The sequence below is a fragment of the Papio anubis genome, chromosome 5 (genome assembly GCF_008728515.1).
Source record: "Papio anubis isolate 15944 chromosome 5, Panubis1.0, whole genome shotgun sequence".
Lineage (NCBI taxonomy): Eukaryota > Metazoa > Chordata > Mammalia > Primates > Cercopithecidae > Papio > Papio anubis.
This window is the reverse complement of record NC_044980.1, coordinates 89,102,749-89,120,224: the sequence shown is the minus strand read 5'-3', so window position 1 is coordinate 89,120,224 and position 17,476 is coordinate 89,102,749. Positions and strand designations below refer to the sequence as shown.

Here is a 17,476-nt window from a genome sequence, read left to right as displayed (position 1 = left end):
GGCGACCAGGTCAGGGAACAAATAGCCAGGCTAAAGGCAGAGAATCCAGGAGTTTGGCAAAGACAGACATTTTTTCCTGGATGCATCACTGAATTGTGAGTTTTAAAGGAATATCAGTTACCATTATGGTATCTGGGATTTCACAAAACTGTTAAATATTTCCCAAGAGGAGGCAACTCCAAAAATAGCCACAGATAGATAGATAGATAGATAGATAGATAGATAGATAGATAGATAGATAGATAGATAGATGAGATAGAGAGATAGATAGATAGATAGATAGATAGATAGATAGATAGATAGATAGAGAGATAGACAGACAGACAGACAGACAGACATACATAGAGATCCTGGTTACTTAATAAGAAGTAATTATAACATTCCAATACATTTTCAATGCTATTGAAAAGCAAAAGAAATTGCAAGAAGAACTGTTGATCTTCATAGTATTTTCTCATTCCCCTGGAAGAAATCTGGGACCTTGTGATCTAGAATAGGGGTAGCCATAGTCCAGGATGAATTCTAGTATCCTCAGGCAGATCTGGGAACCCAAGCTACTCACAGTAGTGAACTGGAAGCAGGTGGGGAAAATAGGCTCCAGCTCCTGAGTGACTTCAAAACAGAAGGATTTTCAGAGGCAGGGAATTTCTGAGATTCTAAGGAGATTTTTGAGAATTTTCTTCCCCCAGAGGGAGGAAACTAGGTCATGTGCTCTTAACCCAGTGAGGTTTAGGGCCATGGTGTGGGAAGAGAAAAGATAGTTGACCTTAATTAGCTCCAAAAAAAGCCCAGAACTCTTGGGATTAATCCAAAATCAAGCAGAACTTCTAGTGGGGAGATGCAAGCTCCCAAATTCAAGTATTAGTAGAACGAAGCCAAATCTAGGACAGCTCCTGAATAATTACCATTAAACTAACATTCACATGTTGTAAGAACTAAATTTATCCTCACCACAGCTCCTATTTATAGAAAAGGCTCAGCCACTACCAGATAGGAAGCTCTGTGAAGGGATGGACTATGTCTGTCCTTTTTACTGCTGTATGCCCAGGGAATGGAAAGTAGTTGTTGTATAGCTGATACTCATTAAAACTTTGTTGAACTGAATTGTTCAAAACCACACAATGAGTTAGTGTGAGAGCTGGGATTTTAACCCCAATCTGACACCAAAAACCATACTTCCATCTATATTACACTGCCTACCAAGGCAGACTTAGACTAGAAATGATCCTAAGGCAAGCTCCTGCTCTGGTTCTCTTCCTAAAGCTCTCTTGGGGTCCACCAAAATGAACCAGGAGAATCACTTGGAGGGGCACCTTTGGGAAAATTTATGAATCTAGAAATTGTGGCAGACACTACTAGTTGTCTCTCAAAAATCTATTTTTACCATTTGCCTCTTGCTAAAAGAAGCTTGATTTATTCAGGTAACAAAGTTTCCATTTTTGAATACTTTCTTGAAATATTTGATATCTTAATTATGATAATCATTGCATAATCATACACATATATCAAAACTCACCAAAATGCATACTTTCTACATATGTAATTTATTTTATGTAAATTATACCTCAATAAAGCAGTAAAACACACATACATACAACATACACAACCCACACACACCTCCCCAGACTTTGTTGTAATCCATTTCTGGCCAGCGAGATATAAACATAAGTCTACCGGATGTAATGTCCATTAAAGTTATTATTTTACTGAAAAAAGAGAAAACCTGGCTGGATGAACACTTAACTTTTGAATTTCCCTTTTCTATCTGCCTACAAATGGAACAGCTGTCATGAGAGAATGCGAGTAAAATCCACAAGCTGAGGCTGGTGGAACAGGAAAGCTAGAAGGAAACTCGATCCTTCCTGACTTCCTTGAGACACTGCCCCAACCGTGGCCTGTCCATCTCCTGACTTCTTGTTTTGGGAGGAAAAAAAATTCCTGTTTGGTTGACCTGATATAGCATGGTTTGTGCATATGTCGCTGCTTGCAATTACCAAATGACAATATTTGGTAATTGCAAACTATAAGGCAGATATTACATGCAAACTATAAGGCAGATATTACAATGCCATTCCTCAAAAATCTGCAATTGCTGTAGAGTAAAATCTAAAGCATCTCTAGCCGCATTTCCTACTATGGCCTTCCATGAACACTTCCTTTGAACCTCAGCAGGCTCTTTGCCATGTTTCAAACAAGCAATAAATTTTAAGACTAATGCTTTTCTCTCAACCTGACACATCCTTTCTTCCATACACTCTGACAGACCCTGAAAAAGTCGAAGAATTGATGCAGGCTACATTTAGCCAGTGGAAGACTTGAGAGGAAAATTTACATTTCCTGAATATAAGCCAAGTGATCTTTGCCCTATGTACCCACTTCGTTTTTTGTGTGTGCCCACTTCTGAAGCAGGGAAATCAAATGCTCTAACCAAAGGATTTAATTTATTCTTCGCTTTTACTTAATATCAAAAACTCTCACTTTGAAAAATAATTAATTTTTTTGCAATTATGTAAGACTGTAAAATCTTATCTACAATGTCATTAGAAAAAAATAAGACTATTAAAATTTTAAGATTATTTCATCCTGTTCTACAGTGTCTGATTATACAAGAAGATATAAGGTTTCTGTTTTATATATGTAATAGAACATATATACAAATATGTTATCTTACAGTTGAAACTATAAAGGCTAATTATTGTGTTCTGACATGCTGTGTGGTGGCCAAACACCCAAGTTATTGAACAAAATATTTTGTTTCTAGAGCTACTTATTATGTAACTAGGAGAAAGTAATTAAACCTTTCAGTTCCTCCATCTGCCAAGGAGAGAAAATATTATGTCTGCCATCTGTCCAGATTTCAGGTATGGAAAATATTGATGAGAGGAGCTAAACCAATATAGGGCTTTATGTCAACTCAATTAAAAGAGTTAATCTATATTGAATGTTCTGTTCTGTGAATCAATTTTTTGTATTGAAGTATTTTAAAATACAAAGAGTAATGTACCACAAGTTACTTGCCACACAGACCTAACATGTTAATATTAGTCCATTTTCACTTCATATTTACTTATTCTTTTAATAAAGTATTCTAGATACAGCTAAAACTTGAATCCCAGTGCTATATCTTTCCTCTCCTGTTTCCTCAGAGGTGTTCTGAAGTTTCAGGGAATCAATTCCATGCAAGTCTGCATAATTTTTCTACATGTGTATGTGTGAATTAAAATATAGTATTTTGGGGTCTTTAAATTTTATATATTTGATATTGTATCTACATATAGCAGTTTGCATTTTGCATTGAATATTTTGTTCTCTTAATTTTTAATATGAATAGATGCAGACTGATTTAAGTGCTTTGTTTTAACTGTCAGATAGTAACAACTCACAGGTAATTTGTTAATTCCCTTACTGGTGGGTTGTTAGGTTGTTTCCCCTTTTTTACTATTCCAAGCAATGCTGTAATATGTATCTGTGTTAACATATGGAAGTGTGTCTCTGAAATATATTACTGTATTTTGAAGTAGAATTGCTGTACACTTTTGTCCATTTTTATGAACTTCTTCTAGAAATTTTACATTCAGTTTTTATTTTCCAAAACCTGGTAATCTCCTCAGTTCTAGTATCCAGCTACAGTATGGTATATGTTGGTGGTCATGGAAGCTAAATAACTTGGTCACTGCCAAAATTCAATGTGCTTTCTTTTTGCCTTTTTATGTTTTTATTTCTAGTTTAATAATTGTTATTCCACAATGAAGATAATAAACAATACAGTATTACCCAACATAATTATTTTCATGTGATTATATCATAATTATTCTAACAGCTTTATTGAGATATAATTTATACCACAAACTTCACCTGTTTAAGTGTGTTTAAGTGTACAATCCAATGGTATTTAGAATATTTACAGAGTTGTGCAACCATCACCATAATCTAATTTTAAAACATTTTCATCATCTCGTAAAAAAACCGATACCCGTGAAAAGTCACTTTCTATTCTCTTCTCTCCTTTTCCTGCAAACCCTGGTCAAGCATTATTTTCTGCCTCTATATATTTGCTTATTCTCTTTTGTGTATACATGAAATCACACAATATGTGGTATCTTATGACTGGCTTCTTTCATGAAACATATTTTTAGGTTCATCCATGTTGTAGCATATATCAGCACTTCATTCCTTTTTATGGCCAAAGACCATTCTATTGTATGGATATAAAATATTTTTGTCTATTTATTCATCAGTTCATGAACATTGGGGTTGTTCCTACTCTTTGGATATCACAAATTATATTTATATGAACATTCATGTACAAGATGTTGTTTAGACATGTTTTCAATTCTCTTGGGTGTATATTCTAGAAGGAGAATTGCTAGATCATATGGTAAATCTATATTTAACATTTTGAGAAACTGCCAAACTGTTTTCCAAGGTGACTGTACCATACTTTTTCCCACCAGGAAAGTATGAGGGTTCCAGTTTTTCTACATCCTTTCAGCACTTGTCACTGTCTTGATTATAACTATTCTAGTGAATGTGAAGTAGTATCTCATTGTGGTTTTGATTTGCATTTTCCTAATGGCTAATGATGTTGAACATCTTTTCATATGCTTGTTGATAATTTGTAAATCTTCATTAAAGAAATATCTATTCTTATCATCTGCCCCTTTTTTAAAACTGTGTAGTTTTTTTGGAGTTGTAGGAGTTCTTTATATGGCCTGGATACAAGCCCATTTTCAGATATGTCATTTACAAATATTGTCTGCCAGTCTATAGACATTCTTTTCGCCTTCCTGATGGTGTACTTTGAAACATACATGTTTTTAACCTTGGTGAAGACCAAGTTAACAATCCTACTTTCATTGCTTACATTTTTGGTGTCATATCTAAGAAATCATTGCCTAACCCAAAGATCATAAAGATTTACTTCTGTGTTTTCTTCTAGGAGTTTTATTATCATAATTATTTTTATAGATGTGAATGAATGGAAAGTGGTGGTAATGGCAAATGCAGGCACTAATCTAGGGGACAAATACAATTTACTGTGATATTTAAAGTTGTTGATTTAAAGTGGTATAATCAAAGAGCTATCAAGGGGAAAGTTTCAATTATTTAATTTTACAGATGATAATTATTAGGATTATGTGGTGGCTTCTGGGCATTAACACTAACTACAGATAAATTGATACAATTTAAATTGATAAAGAGAAGACAGTGCCAGTGAAGACAGTGGACCTAAAAGGACTTGCAGAGTAGGTAGGGAACCTGGATTGGAGAGAAGTTAAAGGAAGACTTTGTGACTCTGCCTAGGGCATTCCTGGGGGACACTCCAGTGCAGGTCCAACAGCTTCTGACCACATGAAAGAAGTCAGAAACCCTAAGTCTGTGTCCTCATACTGCAGGACATCAGCTAGAACCCATTTTCAGGCTCTATAAGAAGTTCTTCCATGTAGGCTTGGTCACTTGTCACCATCAAAATAGAAGTCTATCCTTCTCCAAATAGTAGTATGTTTGAGCACAAGAAAGTGTCTGCTTTGTCACCATCCCTGACACCTCTCAGGTTCAATAGCTAAATAACAAAGGTCACTGATAAACTGCTGTCTGTGTCCAGGTGGGAGAAGAAAAAGAGAGATACTCTCGCTTTATAACAGAAGGAACACGGGAGAGGATAAAAGAAGAATTTATTGATAGTCTGTCAAAATAACTTCATCAAATAAACAAATAATTAACTATTATCATAGGGATCTTGAATTCAATTTTCCTCTTCACATTTCTTACATGATGTAAAGAAGACATGTCTCCTAATTCAGAGAATAGATTACGGGAGTGAAAAACAGGGCACACTGTATTGAAACATGATTCCTTAAAATACAATACAGAATAATCATGCATAATGTTCACTGTCAACAACTTGATGTGTTGAGCTATACATTCACTAAATCTAGAATTCACTATAACTTAAAAAAAATTGTTCTACACTACAACACTCCTATAGTACTGTTGTGGTTATCGGTCTCAGGAAGATACCACTGTTTAACATCTGCATCTCTGTGCTTCTCCAAGCTTCATTTTCTTTATGGTGCTGCCACTGCCATGGAAATCATGTCTTTTTTTTTTTTTTTTCCAATGGACGCTTCATAATCTAAGTCATTGTACTGTGAAAGCATTCTGAAAGGCACTGTTGATGGAAAGCAAGTGCAGTCATAACACAGTGCTGAAGCGTGAAAGGTCATTTGATGGCCTAGGGGAAAGCAAAATGTCTTCTAAGGACCTGAAGGAGAAAGAGTAAAGTCTCCTTTGTATCTAGGATCCTTCACATAACAAACTAAAAGTGCTCTTAAAATACGATTTCATTTGTGTTCGTGATACAGTTCATGATTATTCTCTATTCTGTACAGAAAGTTTACAACTTTCTTTTCTATAGAATCTTTGGAAAATCATCCATTCTCACCTGGTAAAATGATTTAATGGGTCTCTCTCAAAGCCAGGCAATGGATAACATGGATTTTTGAATCTTTTCAGCCCTAGAATTCTATGGTGCCATAAAATGGTTATTTTAAAAGTAGAGAAAAACCAATCAGATGAGATTTTTATTACACAAAAATAATTGATAAATCCAGGAAGAGAGCACAAGTTTTCAGATAATTTTGGTGTAGTATGTCATATATTCTGAGATATTATTACCTATATATTTTATTCTTACTCTTTAGTTTTGCCAAACATTTGCTTACATTTTTCTATTTTGATATAATTTTGATATATTTTGATATAATTTACTTACTTGTTCCTAAAAACACCTTTCAGGATAAGAATTTGAGGTTTGAAATACAGTCAACTTTGTAAGCATGTTGACACATTAAATTCCCTCAATATTAACACGACTTGCAATGGTTACCTCTTCTTAAATCAAGGCTTTCAATCTGAAAATGAATCATCTAATAATTCTTAACTTGTCAAGCCTTTTCATGCAAAGACAGGCTATAAAATTTATGCCTATTAGCAAAAGGGATTGCAAATGCAGGCACTAATCTAGGGTACAAATACAATTTACTGCAGTACCATACTTAACAGGTTTAATCAAGACAATAACCCATTTATTCGTATAGAGACTAATCTGGTGATAGAACAGGGGCAGACAGTGAGAGGGAAAGATAATAAACAAGACATTAGAAGAGCTGGATTCCAATTGAGACTATGCTACTACGTATTTTATAAACTTGGGCAGATTAATCTTTCAGGGTGTATTAATTAGAAATGTACAGAGGTATGAGTAACAGAAAAACTGACTGAAAGCTACAAGTGACCTATGAAATAAAGACAATTAATTGACTCACATAGAAAGAAATCCAGAGGTAGGATGTTCCAGATTTGGTACAGTGGCTGGCTGAATCAAGCTCTTTCCATCCTCCTACTCTGCTCTCTCTCCATCATTAGTCTTGCCACCTCATAGGCCCAAGATGGCTGCTAAGCTCTAGGCATCACATTCCCATACAAAAACATGAAGCCATTTCTAGCCTTTGTAATCACAGACACACACATACGTGCACATACACACACAGAGAGAGAGAGAGAGAGAGAGAGAAAGAGAGAGAGAGAGAGAGGGAGGGAGACTACAAAAAATGTGAAGCCGGTGAAGCTGAAAATCATTTTTATCAAGGCACTTTTTATTTTTAACAGTGACACAACCACCATACTTCCCCTTATATATTGTTGGCCAAAACTTAGTCGCATTGCCACCCCTTGTATGATGCACAAGAGTCTGGGAAAGTGATTGCAAAGGAAGACACACGAGGGAAAAGGGAGCCTCAAGGCTTTATAAATTGTGGAAGTTGGGTAAACTGATCTCTAAGACACAGCTCCAGGCTACCATGTAATTTTTGAAAATAAAAAGTAACAAAAAACAAGGAAGCTGACTGTTATTTTACACTTTTAAAGAGACTTCTGTTTTTATTCTAATTTCCCATGATGGCACTTTTTCCCGCTCTCTAAAAACAAAAACAAAACAAACTTCCTCCGTCCAGGACGCTGAATTTCTACAGAGAACAGTCTCTCCCCTTCCCTAACTAGAAAAAAACCTGAGTGGTCCAGACATTGAGTCATTCAATTTAACTCTGATGGAGCTGCATCTATTTTTGAGGTTTTGCCATCGTGGTTTAAGAACACTGTCTACAGACACTTTGGAAATTTTTCCCAGCACCTCTCTGAGTTTATGCTGTACTAAATTTAAATTGGAAAATTGAAGATGTAAAAGGCTACGTAAATAATTGTATTGAAAAAAGCACAAGTGATTATCTTCTTTTAAAAAAATCCAAAGAATTCAAAATATATTGAATTTGTCCAACTAACATTCCATTTGCGGTATCTCATAACCCCATGTAATATTACAAGGTACTTCTTCTGCTTCATTTTTTACAGAGAATTACACAGCTGCCTCTTATTATTAAAAGCACCCTCCCCCTCACTCCCTGAATAAATGTGTGTTCTGACATTAAAACAAGACACTACACAAGAAGAGCCTGGAAGCCAGGATGCCGCCAGCTTTGTATGCCACATGTGATTACGGAGTGACAGCGAACAATCCTGCAATCAGCCCATTGGTTAGCCAGAAACCGTGGACACTCAAGAGGTTCAGTCTGAATACATAGCCAATAGTGTGTTAAAAACTACCATGCAAAAATGCTTGTTTTACCAAGATATTCTATGGGAATATTTAGCTGTTACATTGTAAATGCTGTTATTTTGGTTTCTAAAAATGTCATGACAGGAAACGATTCCAGGGAGGAGCGGCCAAAAGAGCTGTTGGGTAGAACCAAGTTGGGGAGAAAGTTAAACCTAGAAATCAAGAAGCCAGAAAAGGTGAACACATGAATTACTATCTGCAATAAACGGATTCTTAAAATACATTTTTTTTTAATTCTTTTTTTGAGGCAGGGTCTCACTCTGTCACCTAGGCTGGAGTGCAGTGGTGTGATCTCGGCTTACTGCAACCTCTGCCTCCCAGGCTTGACCGATCCTCCCACCTCAGCCTCCCAAGTAGCTGGGACTACAGGCATGTACCACCACCCTACCCCTGGCTAATTTTTTGTATTTTTTGTAGAGACAGGATTTTGCCATGTTGCCCAGGCTGGTCTCGAACTCCTGAGCTCAAGCAATCTGCCCACCTCAGCCTCCCAAAGTGTTGGAATTACAGGCATGAGCCACCGCGCCCAGCCTACATTTGATTTTTTATGCTCCATTTGCCTTCTCCCAGAAGGCTGGTTATGTTTTGAAGAGTTCCTACTGTTCATTGGAACAATGGTTGTAAGGTCCTGGTCCCCTAGCTTTGGACCAGTTATCAGGTGGAGATAAACTAAGGGAAGACACCCAGTCTATATGGGGCTAAGAAACCACTCTGCCCCTTCTTAAGTCTCTGCAGCTACAACCAATGGCCAGTTAAGACCTTTGGGTAAGAATTTCTGCTGGTTTGGAAATGCTTATATTGATGCTATTTTTATTTATCTCGCTGTCTGAGAAGTGCAAGGTGGAGACACGTTAGAAGCTGATCAGAGTAACTACAGTTATTAGTTACTTATTAGTTATTAGGAGCTTGACCTTCTCAGAGGGATCCAAAGATACATAGTGCAGTAACTGATGAACTGTAGAATTTCACAGAAAAAGAGAAAGAAGAAAAAGAAGAAGAATGGCGAGGCAGGGGGCAGGAATTAAATTTGTTTCTCTCCCTGAATAGATTTGTATCATAGAACAGCTCTTTCCAAGAATAAAGTGTTTGGTTTATCCAACTTACTTCTCATAGACAATGTTTATCAATTATGTGTCTATCTTTGAGTAATAATTTGTATTCTTTTACCTCTGTTTCTGTTAGAACTACAAGGATTCAGAAATCATAACAGACTCTCAAGAAAATCATCTCAGATAGACAGAAATATAGCTATTTACATATACATTAGTAAGGTGGGTATAAGATAACCCATCAGTAAAAACTTTTCAGAAAATTTCCAATATATCTGTAATTTTACCTTCACTGCTTTTCAAACAAACCCAATGCCCCCCTCCTTTCTATGGCAACATAAATGCGCTTTTTCCAGTCTTTATTTTTAGACTTCCACTTAACTCTTTTCTATCTATGATCTTTGTGTGTTTTTAAAGTATAAATTGCATACAGTTTTATAATTCCAGCTGTTATATCCTCGTATGCCCCCATTTACACACTGTCTTGAACACAAAAGTGCTAATGTGTGTATATCATTTTATATTTTCATAAATCTGTTTGGGTTTTAACCAAACAAGGTAGAGAGAGAGAGAAGAAAAAAAAGAAGGGAAGGAGGGAGGGAGGAAAGGAAAAAGAAGGAAGGGAAGGAAAAAAATGAATAGCAACAAAATCAATAAATACTTACTAAATACCATTGTTGATATATGACACAGAAGTGGTACAACTGCCTCTACATTGGTGTTATTTTAATTTGATTCCATATATGTGATATTGGTTTTAAACTTAGAGTCCGATGTAAGATCAAAGCTAGAAAAGTTACCTCCATGCCTTCAACATGTAAGGTCCGCCAACTGATAGTGTTATCAGAACCCAGTGTCTCTACTTTTCTGTGTTGACTTCTTTAGTAGGCTGTATAATGGTCACCCAAAGACATTAACCCCTAATCTCTGGAACCTGTAAATATTACCTTTTAAGGAAAAAGGGGTCTTTGTAGATATGATTAAGGTAAGCATCTTGACTTGGGGAGATTATTCGTTGATCTGGGTGGGCCCTAAATCTAATCAATCACAATTGTCTTTAAGAGTGAGGCAGAGGAAGATTTGATATGCGCAGAAGAGAAGAGAACAATGTGAAGATGGTGGCAGCGATTGGACTGACGAAGCCACCAGAAGCTGGAAGACATAAGGATCCGATTCTCCCCTGGAGCGTCTGGAGGAAGCAAGGTCCTGTCAACATTCTGCATTTAGCCCATTGAAATGAACATTGAACAGAATCCTGGCCCCTAGCACTAGTAGAGAATAAAGTTATGTTGTTTTAAGCCACCAATTATGATGATTTCTTATGGCAGCCACAGGATACTAATTTACCTTCTCAGATGATGCATGATGGCCAGATGGGTGGCCAGCAGCTCCCCTCTAGACTAAGTAAATTGGAGAAAATAAAGCATTTCTTATTGTGACTTACACATGAGTTTCAGGATTCAAGATTTACTCTGAACTGGCCAACTTAGCTCATGTGCCCACCCCTAAATTAATTCGCATATCTAGGAATTAGTTGTTCTAATTGTCCATACCTAGGTCATATGCTCACTCCCTGATTCAAGGGTGAAGGCCCTCTCATCTCTCTACTTTGAAATATGTAATCTATTTTTGCTAACTATGGTCACCCTAGTCTGCTCTCAGACATTAGAATTTATGTCTTCTATGCAAGTGTGTACCCATTCACCAACATCTCTTCATTTCCCCTTCCTACCCTCACACCCTTTCCCAGCCTCTGGTATCTATCCTAGTCCTATCTTCATGAGGTCAAGTTTTTTAGTTCCCACATATGAGTGAGAACATGCAGAGTTTGTTTTTCTGTGCCTGGTTTATTTCACTTAACATAATGACTTCCAGTTCCATTCATGTTACTACAAATGATACGATTTCATTCTTTTTCATGGCTGAATAATATTCTATTGTGTATATATACCATGTTCTCTTTATTTGTGCACTGATGGACACTTAGGTTGATTCCATTTCTATGCTATTGTGAATGGTGCTGCAATAAACATAGGGGTGCAGGTATCACTCTGATATACTGATTTTTTTTCCTTTGGATAGATATGTATTAGAGGGGAGGGATTGCTGGGTCATATGGTTGTTCTATTTTTAGTTTGAGAAATCGCTATATTGTTTTTCATTGTGGTTGTACAAACTTACATTCCTATCAATGGTGTATAATAATTTATTTTTCTCCACATCCTGACCAGCATCTATTATCTTTATCTTTTTAATAAGATTCATTCTGACTGGGGCAAGGTGATATCTCTTTGTGGTTTTAATTTTAAATTCCTTGATGCTTAGGGATGTTCAGCATTTTTTCATATACCTATTGGCCATTTGCATGTCATCTTTTGAGAACTTTTTTTTCATGTTCTTTGCCCAATTTTTAATGGGATTATTTGCTTTTTTAATTGTTGTGTTGAGTTCTTTGTATATTTTGGATATTAGTTCCTTGTTTGATGAATAGTTTACAAATATTTTCTCCCATTCAATAGGTTGTCTCTTCACTCTGTTGATTGTTTCCTTTGCTCTGATGATAATTTTTAGTTTAATATAGTCCCATGTGTCTATTTTTGTTTTAGTTGGCTGTGCTTTTGAGGTCTTAGCTGTAATATTTTTGCCTAGACCAAATGTCCTGAAGTATTTTCTCTATGTTTTTTTCCCTAGTAGTTTTATAGTTTCATGTCCTACATTTAAATCTTTAATCCATCTTGGGTTGATTCTTGTATATGGGGAGAGATAGAGGTCCAGTTTTATTATTCTGCATATGGATATTTAATTTTCCCAACACCGTTTATTGAAAAGCATGTCCTTTCCCCATAAATGTTCTTGGCACCTTTGTTGAAAATTAGTTGACTTTAAATACGTGGGTTTATTTCTGGGCGCTCTATTCTGTTCCTCGTTGACCATGTGTCTATTTTTATACCAATAAGATGCTGTTTTGGTTACTATAGCCTTGTAATATACTTTGAAGTCAGGCAGTGTGTTACCTCCAGTTCTGTTCTTTTTGCTCGAGATTCCTTTGACTCTTCTGGTTCATTTTTTGTTCTATATACATTTTAGGATTTTTAAAATATTTTTGTGAAACATGACATTGATATTTTGATAGACATTGCATTGAATATGTATATTGCTTTGAGCAGCACAGTCATTTTAATGATATTGACTCTTCCAGTCCATGAGTATGGACTGTTTTTCCATTTGTTTGTGTCCTCTTCAACTTCTTTCATCACTGTTTTGTAGTTTTTCTTGTAGCAATCTTTGACTGCCTTGGTTAAATTTATTCCTAGATATTTTTTTTTTTTTTTTGCAATGGTTGTAAATGGGGTTGCTTTGTTGATTTTTTTTTTCAACGATTTCATTATTGGTGTGTACAAACACTGGTGATTTTTGCATATTGATTTTGTATCCTGCAACTTTACTGAATTTGCTTACCAGCTCTAGGAGTGTTATGATGGAACCTTTGAGTTTTCTTAATAAAAGAACCTGCAAAGAGAGACAATTTTACTTCCTCTTTTCCAATTCAAATGTCCTTTATTTTTTTCTCTTGCCTGATTGTTCTGGCTAGGACTTTCAGTATTATATTGAAGAGGAGTGGTAAGAGTGGGGATCCTTGTCTTCCGTATGACAAGGATACTTAACTTGACTACATCTATAAAGACCTTGTTTCCAAATAAGGTAACATTTCTAGGTACCAGAGGTTAGGAGTTCAGAATATGTTCTTAGAGACTACAAATCAATCCACAACAGGCCAAGGGAGGGCAAAGTGACATTCAAGTAATCCATAATGACCTAAACTCTGTTGAAAATAACACTGAAAATATATGTTGTGAATAAAATTAATTATAATCTCCTTTAGTGAAGTACACAATTACAAATAATGGCACTGGGGAGTAATACATCTCTTCCTTCTCTGACTAATATCATACCGAGAAAGGGCATCACAGAATTTTGGTTTCTCTGCTGCAGAATGACTAAAATCATGGTACTTCTGTTTCAAACAACTTACTAAATTTAAGGAAGAATCTCAGAAAAAAAGAATATCAGATAGTCTCACTAAATAGCCACCTAAGCTTGGAACTATTCAGAAACAAAATGAATCAAACAAGTTGAATCACTTCAGATGGTCACTTACTTGTCACAAATATTTTAAGTAGCACAGTTCCAACTGAGTGATGTCTTATTCATCAAGAAATGTCTTACAGAAATAATGTTTGAAATAGAGTCAGAAGGCCTAGCTTCTATGCCAGATTCTGTCACTAACCAAGTATAATTTTAGGAAAGAGTTTAAAAGCTTTGGATATCAGTTTCTTTTTTCTGTGAAATGAAGAGTTGATAATCTAGATAATTTCAAAGGTTTCTGCCTCCTCACAAACATTTCCATTAAAATATTCTATTCTTTACCATGGTCATGTTAACATTTACATAACATGTTCTGAATAGCATAATTAATTATAGGTAAGTCCTAGTGTACTTGAGGGTGTCTTTTACCATCTGAGATTAAAATGCATGAAGAGGGGGCACAAAACATTATAGACACCAGATGGCTGCCACAGCCCAAAGCATCATGTCTTCACAAAGCAATGTTCAAAACAGGAAGGGTAGGAAGAGAGTAGAGACTCCTCTTATATATCTTTGTACTAAGGAGACAAACCCTTTTCAGATGCCTCTGAGCAAACTTCTCCTCATGTCCCATTAGCCAGGACTGAGTCACAGACCCACACCATAGCAACAAAGAGGCAGGGAAAACTGGTATTTGGCATTTTCAGCCTCTGTCGTGGGAGACAGGCTTTAACAACAAGGAAGAAAGGGGAAGGGAATGGCTGTTCATCGGGCAACATACAGCATCAGCTTTAGACATCCTGCTCCAAAAGAAAGTGACCTCAAAACCTTTATACAGGCTCTGACAGACCTTTAGCAGGAGACAGAGTAGGGTCTTCTGTGGAGAAAATGAGAGATAAGGAATTTTGGTTGGTCATGCCAACCACCTACCTTTCTCTTTCTTTTCCTTTTCTTTTCCCTTTTCTTTCTTTCTTTCTCTGTCTCCTTTCTTCCTTCCTTCCTTCCTTCCCTTTCTTGCTTTCTCTTCCCTCCCTCCCTCTCTTCTCCCCTCCTTCCCTCCTTCCTTCCTTCTTTCCTTCTTTCTTTTTATTTGAGACAAGGTCTCACTTTGTTGCCCAGGCCAGAGTGCAGTGGCACAAACATGGCTCACTGGAGCCTTCACCTCCTGGGCTCAAGCAATCCTTCCGCCTCAGCCTCCTGAAGTGCTGGGATTACAGGCGTGGACCACCATGCCTGGCCAGGCCGGCAACTTTGACATAGACTAGGCAACGTCACTTATTAGCTGTATAATCTTGGATAAGTTACTTAGTAGCTCTCTGAGGCTCACTTCCTTTATCTATAAAATGGGCATAATACCTGTCTCATAGGTTTGTGACAGCCACTTTGGGGCCATGAGACAGGGGCAGAATGGATGAGAAACAAAAATAGTTTTGAAGGAAGCGTCTTAGGAAGGCCAGCTCCTGAATGCATAATAGAAGTAGATGGGGAAGAAAAACAAAAGAGATGCTCTTGAGGAGTGTGATTATGTGCTAAGCCTGAACCTCTATGAGTCCAAGAAATACAAATTAAAACTTTGAGTTAAATTGAGATTATGTATTTGTTATGACATAGCTCGAACAATTCACCACATGGGCCATGACATTATACACATAAAAAATAATAGTGATAATATCTCACATTCACTGAGCACTTATCCTGTACCAGGCATATACTACGGAGCTGTTCTGCACACAGCTTCATTTACTCCTCACAATGCCCCCTAAGATAGGAACACCTAATATCTCCACTTTTCACCTGAAGAAACTGAAATTTAGTGACCTTAAGTAACTTGCCAAACACCCCACAAAGTACATAACAAAGCAAAGGCTCAAGTTGAGGGCTATCTGACTCTAAACTTCCCCTGATGTTGACCCACTTTGTGCCTCCCAGTTGTTCTCCTGGCCTGCTGTGCCTCTCTCTAGTGTCACACTTGCCAGACCGTATTGAAGTGAGCTTTCCACTTGTCTTTCTTCTATCCAGCTGGTCTGAAATATTTGTCTTTGGATCCTAAACCTACACATGTAGGAGTTAGATAAGTTTACTAACATAAATTGAATTAATGAACAAATAAACTGGAGGGTTGGCAATATAAAAAAGAGTGCTGAGTTCAAAAGAGGGGAGTAGCCACAGGCAGCAGAAGTTGGCAAAGGCTTTGTGGGTGAGGCAGGGCCTCAGCCAAGCTGGAAGAGGGAGAAAACTTAAATGTGTAGGGAAGGTGGAAGAGAAGACTGGGAGAGAAATATTATTTTAGCAAAGGCCAAATGCCTAAAATGTTTTTTGGTTCTAATTCTACCTCTCCTGCAGAATAATTCTACCTCTCCAGCCATAGCATGAATAAACGGAATACATTAATTCCGTGTCAGCCAGCCCCTTCTGCTGGACCACAGGCATAAAATAGGGCCTCTGCTTCATTATGATCTCCTTCCAGATACAACAGTCAACTGAAAATATAAAGTGGCATTGAAGGTCATAAACCCATAGACAGCTTGCATCCAACCACATACACTGCATTTTAAAAAATTCCATAGGAAAACATGGTCAGTGTTCACCTAGTGTGAGTCACATAGCATCCTAAAAACGATAGACTTTAATTTGAAGCCAGGCAAAACCTTTTAAACAGCTAATATTGCTAGCATTGAAAAAAGCAAAAAGTCACTTTTTCTTGATTATTACTACTCAGAGGCCACCACCCAGAACTTTCCATTAACTGAGGTAGGAAACAAAACACAAGAACATAAGTATTATTTTCTGAACTTCTTATTGAAATATAGTATACACACAGAAAGTGTACATATTATAAGCATACAGCTAATGAATTTCATAGTTGAACAGACCCTTGTAACCAACATCTAGCTCAGGACAGAACATTCACAGCATCCCATGCCTCATGCCTCATGCCTCATGCCTCATTACACTCAGCATCCCTAAGGATAACCCTTCTCCTAATTTCCAACACCAAAGTTAAGCTTTTCCTGTTTTTGTATTTTAGATATAAAAGATCTTGTAGCCTATATTATTATGGGTCTGGCTTCCATCATTCAGCATTATATTCCTGACACTCATCCATATTGTTGTGCATAGTAATAGATCATCCATTCACATTTTTGTCCAGTAGCTATTCTCAAAGTGTGGTTCACAAGTGTGATCCAGAAGTAAACTATTTTCATAAATACAGGAACACATAATTTGCCTTTTTCATTGCACTGATAGCACAAAAGCAATAGTGGGAAAAATGGCTGGTGCCTTACCACAATCAGGGAACGGCACCAAATGGTTCTAGTCATCACTCTCTTATTGTTCAACACCATTCACTACCAGTCAACAGAAAGAAACAATTATTTTCCATAAAGTTAGTTTAGCTTAATAATGTTCTTGGTAAAAAAAAAAAAAAAAAAAAAAAAAAAAAGAAAAATTTTAATTTGGCCAGTCACCGTGGCTCATGCCTATGTTCCCAGCACTTTGTGGGGAGGCCGAGGCAGAAGCATCACTTGAAGCCAGGAGTGCAGGACCAACCTGGGCAACAAAGCAAGACTCCATCTCTACAAAAAAAAAAAAAATTAACTAGCATTGTGGTGTATACCTGTAGTCCCAGCTATTTTGGAGGCTGAGGTAGGAAGATCACTTGAGT

General features: G+C 36.8%; 1 long non-coding RNA gene across 1 annotated transcript; it reads left to right on the top strand.

Annotated features, from left to right (window-relative positions):
* Positions 1–8,527: 8,527 nt before the first annotated feature.
* On the top strand, positions 8,528–10,854 carry LOC108586358. The gene is made up of 3 exons (XR_001903571.3): positions 8,528–8,620; positions 9,857–9,945; positions 10,786–10,854. It is a non-coding gene; the product is annotated as an uncharacterized LOC108586358 (long non-coding RNA).
* The last annotated feature ends 6,622 nt before the right edge of the window (positions 10,855–17,476 follow it).